The following is a 14,351-nucleotide window of genomic DNA, read 5'->3' as shown; positions in this document are numbered from 1 at the left end:
ATTTTTGGCCTAGGATGTGATCTATCCTGGAGAAGGTTCTGTGTGCACTTGAGAAAAAGGTGATATTCATTGTTTTGGGGTGAAATGTCCTATAGATATCAATTAGGTCTAACTGGTTTATTGTATCATATAAAGTTTGTGTTTCCTTGTTAATTTTCTGTTTAGTTGATCTATCCATAGGTGTGAAGTGCGGTATTAAAGTCTCCCACAATTATTGTGTTATTGTTAATTTCCCCTTCCATACTTGTTAGCATTTGTCTTACATATTGCGGTGCTCCTATGTTGGGTGCATATATATTTATAATTGTTATATCTTCTTCTTGGATTGATCCTTTCATCATTATGTCTCTTTTCGCAGCCTTTGTTTTAAAGTCTATTTTATCTGATATGAGTATTGCTACTCCTGGTTTCTTTTCATCTCTATTTGCATGGAATATCTTTTTCCAGCCCTTCACTTTCAGTCTGTATGTGTCCCTTGTTTTGAGGTGGGTCTTTTGTAGACAACATATATAGGGGTCTTGTTTTTTTATCCATTCAGCCAGTCTTTGTCTTTTGGTTGGGGCATTCAACCCATTTACATTTAAGGTAATTATTGATAAGTATGATCCCATTGCCATTTACTTATTGTTTTGGGTTCGAGTTTATACACCCTTTTTGTGTTTCCTGTCTAGAGAAGATCCTTTAGCATTTGTTGGAGAGCTGGTTTGATGGTGCTGAATTCTCTCAGCTTTTGCTTGTCTGTAAAGCTTTTGATTTCTCCTTCATATTTGAATGAGATCCTTGCTGGGTATAGTAATCTGGGCTGTAGGTTATTTTCTTTCATCACATTAAGTATGTCCTGCCATTCCCTCCTGGCCTGAAGAGTTTCTATTGAAAGATCAGCTGTTATCCTTATGGGAATGCCCTTGTGTGTTATTTGTTGTTTTTTCCTTGCTGCTTTTAATATTTGTTCTTCCTGTTTGATCTTTATTAATTTGATTAATATGCGTCTTGGGGTGTTGCATCTTGGGTTTATCCTGTTTGGGACTCTCTGGGTTTCTTGGACTTGGGTGATTATTTCCTTCCCCATTTTAGGGAAATTTTCAACTATTATCTCCTCAAGTATTTTCTAACGGTCTTTCTTTTTGTCTTCTTCTTCTGGGACTCCTATAATTCAAATGTTGGGGTGTTTAACATTGTCACAGAGGTCTCTGAGATTGTCCTCATTTCTTTTAATTCATTTTTCTTTTTTCCTCTCTGATTCATTTATTTCTACCATTCTATCTTCTACCTCACCAATCCTATCTTCTGCCTCAGTTATTCTACTATTTGTTCCCTCCAGAGTGTTTTTTATCTCATTTATTGCATTATTCATTATATATTGACTCTTTTTGTTTCTTTTAGGTTCTTGTTAAACCTTTCTTGTGTCTTCTTCATCCTTGTCTCCAGGCTATTTATCTGTGATTCCATTTTCTTTCAGGATTTTGGATCATTTTCACTATCATTATTTGGAATTCTTTATCAGGTAGATTCCCTATCTCTTCCTCTTTTGTTTGGTTTGGTGGGCATTTTTCCTGTTCCTTTACCTGCTGGGTATTCCTCTGTCTCTTCATCTTGTTTATATTGCTGTGTTTGGGGTGGCCTTTCTGTGTTCTGGCATTTTGTGGAGTTCTCTTTATTGCAGAGTTTCCTCACTGTGGGTGGGGTTGTACAGCTGGCTTGTCAAGGTTTCCTGGTTAGGGAAGCTTGTGTCGGTGTTCTGGTGGGTGGAGCTGGATTTCTTCTCTATGGAGTGCAATGAAGTGTCCAGTAATGAGTTATGAGATGTCAGTGGGTTTGGAGTGACTTTGGGCAGCCTGTATATTGAAGCTCAGGGCTATGTTCCTGTGTTGATGGAGAATTTGCATGGTATATCTTGCTCTGAACTTGTTGGCCCTTGGGTGGTGCTTGGTTTCAGTGTAGGTATGGAGGTGTTTGATGAGCTCTTGTCGATTAATGAACTCTGGAGTCAGAAGTCTTCTGGTGTTCTCAGGATTTGGACTTAAGCCTCCTGCTTCTGGTTTTCAGTCTTATTTTTACAGTAGGCTCAAGACTTCTCCATCTGCAGGGCTGCAAAGGAGACACAGATGTAAAGAACAGACCCCTGGACTGAGCTGGAGAAGGCGAGGGTGAGAGTTCCTTATACCTTCTAGCTACAAGTCCTTGATCATATATGTGATTTGCAAATATTTTCTCCTAGTCTGTGTCTTATTTTACTCTTTTAACAATGTCTTTCAAAGAACAGATGTTCATTCTTATTTTTGATGAAGTCAAATTTATCAACTTGTTCTTTTATGAATCATGCTTGTGAAATCTTATTGAAGCTGTCTTTGCCTCACTTGAGATCACAAGACTTTTCTTTGCTTTTACTAGTTTGGGGTTTTATGTCTATGATCTATTTTGCATTAATATTTGTATGCAGTATGAGGTATGGGCCAGAGTTTTTTTTTTTTTTTTTGCTTATAGATATCCAGTTTTTCCAGCACCTTTTATTGAAATGATTGTCCTTTCCCCATTGAATTGCCTCTGTACTCTTGTTGAAAATCAATTGACCATATATGGATACTTCTAATTCTGGACTCTACTTATTGATATCTGTACTTTTGCCAATTCCATGCTGTCTTGATTACTGTGGTTTTATAGTAAGTCTTGAAATTAGGTAGTGTGTGTCTTCCAATTTCATTCTTCTTTTTCAAAATTGCTTCAACATTTCTATTTCCTTTGTGTTTCCATAGAAATTTTAGAATCAGTTTGTTGATTTCTCCAAAATGAAAATCCTGCTGGGAACTTGATTGAGATTGCATTGAATCTATAGATTTATTTGGAAAGAATTAGCATCTTAACACTACTAAAATAGTCAGTAGATGTGGAATTGTAGTCCAATTCATCAGCATGGACTATGTCTCCAATGATTTAGGTCTTTTCTGATTTCTTTCACCAGTTTTTTGTAGTTTTCAGCATATAAATCACATATTTTGCTGGGTTTATTCCCAATGTTTGGGTATATTTTTGTTGCTCTCATAAATGATACTGATTTTTTTACCCATTTCTAGTTGTGCATTGCCTTCGTATAGAAATGTGATTGATTTCTGGTTGTTGTGTACTGGGCTGAGTTCAGTTCTTTCTGGCTCCATGCGCAGTGTCCCCACCCCATCCAGACTGTTTCCTTGGCACCAGGAGCAGAGCCTGAAGCTGAGTCCCTTGGTTATCACTCTGACACCTGACTCTGAGTCACCAGCCTCTGGCTGTAGTTCTCCACTCTCTAAAACAAGAATGGAGCCACCTGCTCCCCTGTTGTTCCCAGGAGCATTAAAGATGAGGGACTAAGGTGGCAGGGGCCTCAGCTCTTGGGCATGAGTGGTCTCACGTGGTTGAGATCAAGTTGTTTTCATGTCTTCCTCTAATCCAGCTGTTATTATTTGCATCTCAGAGGGCGTAGGTGTGTGGGAGTGAATACAGTTGCCTTCAGCCACTCTCTCAGGCAGGCTCAGACCATGGGGGGACTCCTTTGCTTGTGCCCTGCCCCCACGAGGGCACCCTCTCCATCACCTTTCTCTCCTGCCCACCCAGAGACCCTGGGAGCCCTCCCTCCTCACCATCCACCATAGTAGGCGATCACCAGCACCTGTCAGCCTCCCAGCAGCAGTTGACCACTGGTGCTCCATCCTCATTGGGATTGGTGATCCATCCTGCACTCCAGACCATAGCCATTAGGACATCGGATTCCTTTCTAAGGTCACAGTCCCGTCAGCTGCCCTGGGCAGGGTGGGGGCTCAGCCGTGCTGAGTGATGCCCTGCTTCTCCTGGGGTTCTCAGCTTCCCCTTCCTCTTCTTTCTGTGAGGTTTGAAGTAGGCTTGGGAGGATCGTTCGCTAGACTGGCAGTGAGCATCAATGTGAAGAGCATGAGGAGTGAGAATTGGGGGAGCGGGGGTGCTGCCCACGACCTCATTGTTTAAACTGGATAAGAAGTGAAGTCCAGAACCCATCACACCAACCTTGCAAGTGGTCCCATCAGTCACCCAGTGGCCCCTCACTCAGACGGCACCTTTGCCTGGACCCCTGTCAGTAGGAAATGTTCTCAAAGCATCGTCTATCGTGGGAATGAAGCCGGCGAACTAGCATCCATTCATGATTCTTTCATTCACAAAATAGTCCCCGGCACAGAGTAAGTGCTTAGAGAATAAATGAATAGGTGAGTGACCACGTGTTCTGTGCCAGGTACTATGCTAGGTATTGGCGATACTAAGATGAATGGTAAGTAGTATTAATTATGCAGAAGCTTATAACCTAGTGAGGGAGGCAGATGCAAAAGTAGCAGTGTGGATAAGCCTAATGGTAAAGATCTCTGCAGGTAGTCATAGGGAGGATAGGGGAGAGGAAAGTTCCTCAGGCAGACTTCCTGGAGAAGGTGACACTAGGTCTTTAAGGATGAATGGGAGCTGGTCATGACCCCAAAGCTCTGGTACTACAGTCATCTGGCCAGACCCTTATGCTCCCAGAGGCCTCTGGGTAAGGGTGACAGCTCCTAGTCACAAGCAGATGATGACATAAGGGCAGTGGGGGCAAGGCTCCCTGTCACAGTGTTTAGGTCCAAGCTGCCACCTGGGCTGCAAGTCAGCCTCGATGAGGATGGTGTTTGCTTCTCTGGTTTAGGAAATAAGCTCCAACTCACAAGCCCATGAGGCTCTTCCTCCCTTCTCCCCATGACCTGGGCACTCTGGGTTCCTCCCCAGCCCTAGGCCACTCCACCATTGACCCTTCCACCCGGGCCTGTTGCCATCTGCCCTAACCATGGTCAGACCTGCCTCCAGACACCGTGCTGACCAGGGCTGCCCCCCCAACAGCCCCAGGGTCCCAGCCTCCCCAGAAGCCCCGGCCACATTCACTGACCTCCCTGCTGCAGCTCTGCCCTGGCTTTTCCAAAGGGGGTCTGGGCAGGATGGACCTGTGGACACCTTCTGGGCCCAGCCAGGCTGTGAGTCACTAACTCTATCCTGTCCTGGCCATCAGCAGGCCCTCCAGACAGACTTTCAAAAGCTGCCTGAACAAAGCAGCATTTCTAACTCTGTAGCAACAAACTTGTCTTCCCATTAAGCCTGGCCTCTCTTGCCAAGTGGTCACAGGGCATGAGAGCTGTGCACCAGACAAGGTTTTTTCCAAGGACTGTGCCCTCCCAGGGCTACTCCTGGCTTGGGGTATCTGAACTCCTGGCTCTCACCCTGTCCCCAGGTCCTCGGGTGAACCCAAGATGGGTTTTCCTGGGATGTCGAGGTAAGGACAGGACTGTGAGCTGTGTACCCACTCAGCCTTGACCCAGGGGCTTCTCACCACCAGCAGTGTCTGAGCCAGACCAGTGGGACAAGCTAAAAATGTCTTCTTGATGTTTTTAATTTAATTTTAAATAATTAATTGTTAATTATTTATTAATATGTTACTTATTGATAAATGATTTATTGTTAAATATTTATTAATAAATGAATTGTTAATTAATTTATTGATAAATTGTGACTGCTGTCACAAGTTATCAAAGGTGTAATGGCTTAAAACCACACATACTTACTATCTCAAAGTTGTGGAAGTCAGATGTCTGATATGGATCTCACTGGGCTAAACTCTCAGTGGGCTAAAGTGTGGACAGGGTGGGAGGCTCCAGAGGAAACTCCTTACCTTTTCCAACTTCTGGAGGTGCCCACAGTCCTTGGCTCATGGCCCCTTCCTCCATCCTCACAGCCACCAGTGTTGTATCTCTCTGACCCTTCTCTCTTCAGAGAGTTTTTTGTTGTTGTTGTTTGTATATTTGTCTGTTGTTTTCAGGTTTGTTTGTTTGTTTGTTTTTGTCTTATCACATGGCATGCGGGATCTTATGATCCCCAGCCAGGGTTTGAACCTGGGCCCCCTGCAGTGGAAGTGCAGAGTCCTAACCTCTGGGCCACCAGGGACGTCCCTCTCTGGTTCTTCTTTTGTAGTCACAGCTCCCTCTCATCTCAGCATGGTAGGGTCTCTGTTTTTAAAGATGTGTGAGATTATCTGGGGCTCTCCTGGATGACCTAGGATAACCGTCCCATCTTAGGGACCTTAACTCTGTTCCCACCTGCTGAGGCCCTTCTGCCAGGAAGTACGTAGTCATGGGTTCCAGGGACTAGGATGTGGGCATTTTTAGATGGTCACTGTTCGGCCAGCACATTCACGTATTCATATGGCTCAAAATTCAAAGTGACGTTTTATAGAAAGGTATGTGTTGCAACCTGTATTGATTTTATTGTATTATTCCAACATTTCTATGCACAGCTGCAAGTATATATGCTTGTGCTCAGTCGCTTTGTCAGAAATGATGCTTTGTGGCCCCATGGACTGTAGCCTGCCAGGCTCTCTGCCCATGGAATTTTCCAGGCAAGAATACTGGAGTAGGTTGCTGTTTCCTACTCCAAGGGATCTTCCCAACCCAGGGATGGAACTTGCGTCTCTTGTGTCTCCTGCATTGGCAGGTGGGTTCATTACCATCAGCGCCACCTGGGAAGCCTGTGTATACTTACTTTCCTACTTTCTTACACTTCTTGCCCATTTATTTATTCACCATGATGGACCTGTGGTTTAATCATTTAATGATGAATCCCAGAAAACGTTTTCCATGGTACATAGAGAATTTCCTTGTTCTTTTTTTCCCCTTTTAATTCTTTCTAATGCAACATAATTCTCTAGTGTGTACAGGTACCATAAGTATTATTGTTTCTAATATTTTGCTGTGAGAAACATTATTTCAGGGACTACTTCTCTGCATGTGTTATTTTGTACTCTGAATATATCTGAAGAATAAATTCCAGAAACGGGCTTGCTGGGTCAGAGGGTAATGACTCATTTGTAATTTTTCTCTTCAATAATTGCGGTTGATCTTGCTCCGTCTTCTATATTTCTGTTCTCACATATTTCTGTCTCCTTTATCTATCTTAGAATGAGCAAGAGAATTACAGTCTTCTGTCATTAGTGTGTTTCTACTTTTCCACTCATCTTCTTTAATTTCCACTTTATTAAGGTTGCTGTTTTTTCAATTTGGTCTCTAACAGTTGTATCTTCACTGGGAATGGCAGCCTTTAACATCATAAAGTATCTCTTTGGCCTCATTTTTTGCTCATTGACCTGACGCCTACCTTATCTGATGTCGTGGTTTTGACCTGTCTTCATCTCACTTCTCCCCAATACCCCCTGCACTCTGGCCCAGTCTGTGGCTTTACTGGCCCATGGGCACATCCCAGTCTGGTTTCTGACCCCATCCTCAGGTTGCTCCTTCCCCTGTTGCCTTTGCTGTGTGGCTGTTACCCTTCTACTTATGCCTCTCCAAAGGGTGCCTGCAACACCCCCCGTGGCACTCTGAGCAATTCCACGTGGATTTAGAGACTGGCTTCCAACATCCCCTGGAACAGATGACTTTTCTGGTTTCCCCAGAGGATGGTGGGCACCCTGGGGCAGCGACAGCCCTCTGTCTGTTCACCCACGAGGTCGGCCTGCTGCTGGGCATGAAGCTGATGGAGAACAAGAGCTCTTGGACTGGAAGTGCCACAGCACCGTCTGTGTTGTCTGGTTGGGGGACATCTGTGCTGGAGGGTGTCCAGGGACCCCATCCTGGACTGAGGGCCCCGGCTCCCCATGGGGTCTCCCAGGAGTCTTGCTAAGGGTTTCCCATTGGAAGTATAGGGCCACTCTTAGCCACCAGCCCCCTCCTCACAGCCTTCTGTTCCTTTGGAAAACAATTTAAAACACATTTTGAGAGAGTCCATTCCTGCAGAACAAGGAGATTAATATAAGCAATTTCAGGTCTCTGTAACCAGGCTGGAGTATGAAGCCTGCTTCCTTAATGATCAGCATAAAGTAAAAGTCTTTTTAGTACACTAATAATTTATCCGTTAATTTTACAATTGAGCTGAGGTAAACATATCCTAAAGATGGGGCAGCATTGAACTTCATCAGTTCAGTTCAGTCACTCCGTTGTGTCCGACTCTTTGCAACCCTGTCGACTGCAGCATTCCAGGCTTCCCTGTCCATCACCAACTCCAGAAGCTTGGTCAAACTCATGTCCATCAAGTCGGTGATGCCATCCAACCATCTCATCCTCTGTCATCCCCTTCTCCTGCTGCCTTCAATCTTTCCCAGCATCAGGGTCTTTTCCAGTTAAGTCAGTTCTTGGCATCAGGTGGACAAAATATTGGAGCTTCAGCTTCAGCATCAGTCCTTCCAATGAATATTCAGCACTGATTTCCTTCAGGGCTTCCTTGACAGCTCAATTGGTAAAGAATCTGCCTACAATGACTGGTTTGATCTCCTTGCAAAGGACTCTCAAGAGTCTTCTCCAACACTACAGTTTAAAAGCATCAATTATTTGGTGCTCAGCTTTCTTTATGGTCCAACCCTCACATCCATACACGACTACTGGAAAAACCATAGCTTTGACTAGACTGACCTTTGTCAAAAAGTAATGTGTCTGCTTTTTAAAATGCTGTCTAGGTTGGTCATAGCTTTTCTTCCAAGGAGCAAGTGTCTTTTAATTTCATTACTGAAGTCACTATCTGCAGTGATTTTGGAGCCCAAGTCTGTCACTGTTTCCATTGCTTCCCATCAATTCGCCATGAAGTGATGGGACCAGATGCCATGATCTTAGTTTTCTGAATGTTAAGTTTTAAGCCAGCTTTTTCACTCTCCTCTTTCACTTTCATCAAAAGGCTCTTTAGTTCCTCTTCACTTTCTGCCATAAGGGTGGTGTCATCTGCATATCTGATGTTATTGATATTTCTCCATGCATTCTTGATTCCAGCTTGTGCTTCATCCAGCCTGGCATTTCTCATGATGTACTTTGCATGTAAGTTAAGTAAGTAGGGTGACAGTATTCAGCCTTGACATATTCCTTCCCCAATTTGGAACCAGTCCATTGTTCCATGTCCAGTTCTAACTGTTACTTCTTGATCTGCATAGAGACTTCTCAGGAGGCAGGTAAGGTGGTCTAGTATTCCCATCTCTTCAAGAATTTTCCACAGTTTGTTGTGATCCACACAGTCAAAGGCTTTGGCATCCTCAGTAAAGCAGAAGTAGATATTTTTATGAAACTCTCTTATTTTTTCTATGATCCAACGGATGTTGGCAATTTGATCTCTGGTTCTTCTGCTGTTTCTAAATCCAGCATGAACATCTGGAGGTTTTCAGTTCACATATTGTTGAAGCCTCGCTTGGAGAATTTTGAGCATTACTTTGCTAGGATGTGAGATCAGTGCAATTGTGCAGTACTGGTACTCACTGCATATATACCTGGTACTCACTGCAGTTGAGAAGTGAGAGTTGCTGTTGGGGGGTGGTTGTTGGCTGTGGCCTTCATGAAGCGTCTGTACCAGCCAGCACCACCTTCTGACTCCACAGTGGAGTCTGATATCCCTGAAACAGTACCAGACTTGGGGTCCCCAAGGAGGGCCTCAGAGCTTGATGCCTCAGTTACAACAGGCTTTGACCTTGGATGTGTGAATTCTTTTTGCTGAGCCTCATTTACAGATTATCTAATCTATAAACGGGAAGAACACCACAGTGGATGAGTGTGAGGCCTCCATGAACAACAGGATAGAATTAGCCCCAAGCTGGGGTTCTGAGATGTAACAAGTATGACTCCAGTTGGGTGAGAACGGGGTGATGGCTGAGATAGCACCTCCCAGCTGCAGGGGCCTGGAGGGACTGTCTCTCTGTACATAGCTCCCTGATGGTGGGGACTGTTTGCAGTTGATAGTGGAATTGACCACCAGCACACCTCACCCCAGAACTGCAGTGTGAGGTTTCGAGAGCAGTCAGGACAGAGGTTCAGCTGTCAGGGTGGAGGGTCCTGCCTGAGTGCAGAGCTGGGGCTTCTGCAGCAGAACTGGCTTGGCTGTGCCCATTCCTCCCATGACCTGCAAATCTGGTCCCATCTCCAGATCCCTTTGGACCAGGACAATGGGAAGGGGAACCCCCAGGACACGGTCTATGCAGAGACCTTGGCCATGGAGGGGATGGCCTCAGGGAGCATGACCCAGCATTCATGGTCTCCGATCCCCAGGCACCCCAGACCCCAGAATCTGGCAAGGAAGGAGAAGACTGTAGGGAGCCAATTTGTACTGCAGTTAAGTAGCACTGAATGTTCTCAAAAGATGGAACAGAAGCCCAGAGGCTATCGTGTTTGAGACGCATAGCCAGGAGCAGGAAGGGTTTAAAATATTCTTTTACCAGTGGCATTAGGAAGGTGCCCTTGGAGTTGTCAGTGGTGCCCTTGGTTTTGCCTCTTCCCTCCACTTTCCAGTCCCCCCCTCCTGTGTGACCATGCGGTCATGCTCACACGGGACTGACCAGACAGCCCGCTGCTGCCCCACCAATGGCTGCAGGTCTTTGGTGTGTGGGCTTTTCAGACAAACTCACACGACTCTCCTTTGGTTTTATCTCTGAGTTATTTGTGCAGAAACTAGCCCTTTAGCAAGTACACCTGCCTGAGAGTGTGGGGTTTGAGTTGGATTAACTAGGAGGGAGGCGCTTGTCACTTCTGAATCTCAGGCTCCAACCAGCTGCCCCTGGAACTTGTTCCCACTTTAAACCCAGAGCCCCAGCCCAGCTGAGCTTGTGATGGCACTTGTGAGCGAAAGTCGCTCATTCATGTCTGACTCCTTGTGACTCCATGGACTATACAGTCCATGGAATTCTCCAGGCCAGAATATGGAGTGGGTAGCCTTTCCCTTCTCCAGGGGATCTTCCCAACCCAGGGATCAAACCCAGGTCTCCCGCATTGCAGGTGGGTTCTTTACCAGCTGAGCCACCAGGGAAGCCCTGTGATGGCACTTGGGAGGCTGTTATTATATGATTACTAAACACTGTTTGATTCACTGAAGACAGATTGGTCGAGCAAACCCTTCTGAACAGATTTTGGTGACTTTGCTGCACAATCACACACATAGGTTTTCAATAATGTGTTCTTGCCTAATTACCATCAAGCACCTGTTGGTAGGCGGGGATGTTGGGGAGGGAACTGAGGGAGAGGGAACAGATACCTTCAGAGCTGGATGCCGGGACCATGGGGAGTCTGATGCAGGTGTGTATCTGGTCCAGTGAGGTCCTTGTAGGGCATTAGGGGCAGGAGATGGGCCCCACGGAAGGGAGGGAGCCAGGGCCGTGTTAGTCTACATACCATTTTGCCTTGGGCTACCCCTGCATTTAGGACAGATGGCCCCACCTCCCAGAGGAGGACTTGTCTTCATCCACAGAGGACCCAGGTGGCAACCAGTGATGACATTAGGAGAGGGTCAGAGATCCTGGCCCTCACAGAAAGTCAGAATCAGGGCCATGGGGCTGCTGCTCCTGCGTGACACTCTAGAATCCACTCTGTCCATCCCTGCTCTGCCCAGGAGGCCAGCCAGGGGGCAGGATTTGGTGTTCCTCTGGGCCATCGGGGTCCCCTTTACACCAGATGGTCGCAAGTGGCACAGAGAGAAATCAGAGCAGGTCCGTTCAGCCCTCGCTCTCTCTCATCCTGGCTTCTGCTTTCTTTATGTTCTGTGCCCCTCAGCCCCTCATGGAAGCATCACAGGAGGCCACTGGGAGGTGGGGAGGGCATGGTGGGAGCCATCGTAGGTGGCACCTCTGCCTGGCTAGAATCCCCTCCTAAGACATGGTCCCATGGGCCACTCTCCCTTCTAGTAATGGGCCTGGATAGGTGCACAGCCAGGGGCTTTAGCGTGAGCCCTCAATGGGTAGTAATGAAGTTCCCCCTAAGTGCCCTCTTGTGTCCTTCTCTCCAAGAGTGATGATGGCAGCCTGGGGGGAGGAGCTTCATGAGCCCAGTGACTCCGCCCTCCCAGCCTTGAGCCACCAGGAGCTGGAGAGGGAGGCAGGTCAATGTACTAAGAGGCCGTAGGCTGGGACTACTCTTCATACACTAGTATTCCCAGATGGAGAACAGAGCGGACCAGGAGGGGCCAGTAGGGAAGATGGACAGCTTGTGTCTGAAAGCTCTGCCTCAATGGGGAGCCCACTGTTAGCCCAAAACATCTGGAAATTCCTGGTCTCCCTATCCTTGCTCAGGAAAGACTGCCATCCCCGCCCCTGACGTCACCAGTCCACCCACTGTGACCACCAGCGCCCAGTCCCTCCACTGAACAGTCTGGGGAAGGATACCCAGGCTTCCCTGGTGGGAAAGGACAAGCATGAGGACCCCACCTGCCGAGGTCCTCCCCTTATAGGGTCCCACGTGCCTCCCAGGCCACAGCAATCCTGAAGGCTGACTCTGAGTGACCATCACCTGGGCCAAGTGCGTGCTCGACACTCGGCAAGATAGCACTGACCCCTCCCAGCAGCATGTGGGGAGAAGTGATTACTGCCGTGGGAGGAAACAGGCTCAGAGGCTAACTCACCTACCCAAGGTCATGTGCACCTGCCCAAGGTCATGTAATCAGAAGTTAAGCATTTTGTCCAGGATGAGATGGGGACAACCTCATTTAGCTTTCAAGTGAGAAATAAATAACTTTTCTTCTCAGAGGGGAACATCTAACTCCCCAGCCCAGGTTTCTCTCCAGAGCACCTGGGGAGGGGCCCCCAAGCATTTTGGTTTCAGTCACATCACAGCACAACATTCTAAGCTCAAGGAAACTTCCCAACAGGTCTGAGGGCTGAGCCTGAACCTGGTCACCAAAAACAGCCCAGGAAGGAGCTGATACCCTGCCTGTGGGAGCTCAGCCACTGCCTTGGGACAGGAACATTGATGGGGAAGGTGACTCAAAGCTTCGTGTTTCAACAGAGGATATGGCCGGAGCTTTTTTATCTCACAGCTTTCTCCTCCTTGAAGGAAAGTAGAAAGCATACATTTCAACTGATTTCCAAGTGAATGGGACATATAGTCAACTGCCTCAGTAAGGTGGGATTGGGTAAGGACAGGACTGAATTGGTTCAGGGGCGTTTCTGGATCTTCCCAGCCCCCTCTCCATCTCTCCTGCATTCTGGCGGGCCGTGCACTTGAGCTCCGGTCGTGAGTGGGCCTGCATCCCCTGCACTTGGCGCACATGCTCTGGTCACTCAAGGCAGCTCATTGACTTGATGAGAATCACTAGCCTTTAAAGAATTAGGAGGAAATTAAATTAAAGGCCTCAAGCGAAGGAGACTTTATTGATGACAGGGACAATTCTGAAGGCTGAGGTCACCCTTAACAGGAGCTGATCTCATTGGCCTTTTTTTCCAAGGAAGCGCTGGTGAAGAGAGGGAACCTTGATCCGTGTTAGGATCCAAATAAGGTCGAGTGAAAGATTGTCATAGAATAAGGTCAGCTTTTTGCCATAATTTAGAAAACCAAGTCTGAAGACCTATGCCCTCCCTCCTGGCCCCCAATAGCATTTGTCATCTCTCAGTCCATCTTGGAGGCTTTGACATTGTCCATCACCCAGTCTCTGGATTCGCTGCCCTAACTTGGTGACACCACTTTCTCCTGGCCTTGCTCCTACCTCTCCGGTCACTTTTTTTCACTCTTTTTCTTTCTCCCCTCTCCCCACTCTTGATGGCAGGTGGGGTGCCCAGAGCTCACTTGCTGCTCCATCTGAATCCATTCTCCTCAGACTGGGACTTGAACCCATGTGCCTGGACTCAAACCTGCCCAAAACCCTCATGCTGCTTGGGACTCCAACCCACAATTTTTAAATTAAGATCACTCCCCACCTGGTGTCTGGACACACTGAGTCTCAGGTTCTTAGTGTCTCAGTGCAGGAGGAATTCAGCGAGAGGAAATTGACAGGCGAGAAATAGATGCATTACCGTAGGATGCTTGTAAGAGATGCAGGCGGGGGTGAGGGATGTCTGCCCTGACTTTATAGTCAGGGTTACGACTTTACAGTCAAAGGACAGCGGGAGGGGAAAGACCACCTGGTTCTAGCAGACGTGAGGCTCACTCACCCGCCCCTCCTTTCTATCAGGCAGGAGAGTGTCTGACCCTGTCAGGTCAAACTAGGGTTGTTGCTGTTTAGTCGCTAAGTCGCGTCCAACTCTCACGACACCATGGACTGTAGCCCTCTAGGCTCCTCCGTCCATGAGGTTTCCAGGCAACAGTACTGGAATGGGTTGCCATTTCCTTCTCCGGGGGATCTTCCCTATCCACAAATTGAACCAGGGTCTCCTGCGTGGCAGGCAGATTCTTTACTGACGGAGCCACAGGGAAGCCCCAGATATCATAGGGCTTATTCACATCAGTAAAGAGTGATGGCCTTTTTCTTTCACCTAATGGCCTGGGGCATATCTCATGCTTTTACTTATGGCTTTCTAGTTAAGGAAGCCTGCTTCATTCCATGACGTTCCAATAGCT

At 47.0% G+C, this 14,351-nt stretch overlaps 1 protein-coding gene and 1 non-coding gene across 2 annotated transcripts in view; one reads left to right on the top strand and one right to left on the bottom strand.

Moving 5' to 3' along the window:
• Positions 1–14,351, top strand: part of CAMTA1 (calmodulin binding transcription activator 1) — a 947,832-nt gene that overhangs the window by 603,737 nt on the left and 329,744 nt on the right. The gene's annotated exons all lie outside the window — the stretch shown is intronic.
• Positions 5,886–5,958, bottom strand: TRNAG-UCC (transfer RNA glycine (anticodon UCC)). The gene has a single exon. It is a non-coding gene; the product is annotated as a tRNA-Gly (tRNA).

The sequence above is a fragment of the Capricornis sumatraensis genome, chromosome 14 (genome assembly GCF_032405125.1).
Source record: "Capricornis sumatraensis isolate serow.1 chromosome 14, serow.2, whole genome shotgun sequence".
Lineage (NCBI taxonomy): Eukaryota > Metazoa > Chordata > Mammalia > Artiodactyla > Bovidae > Capricornis > Capricornis sumatraensis.
Note: the sequence above shows the minus strand (reverse complement) of the source record. Positions and strands in the feature narration are given on the sequence as shown.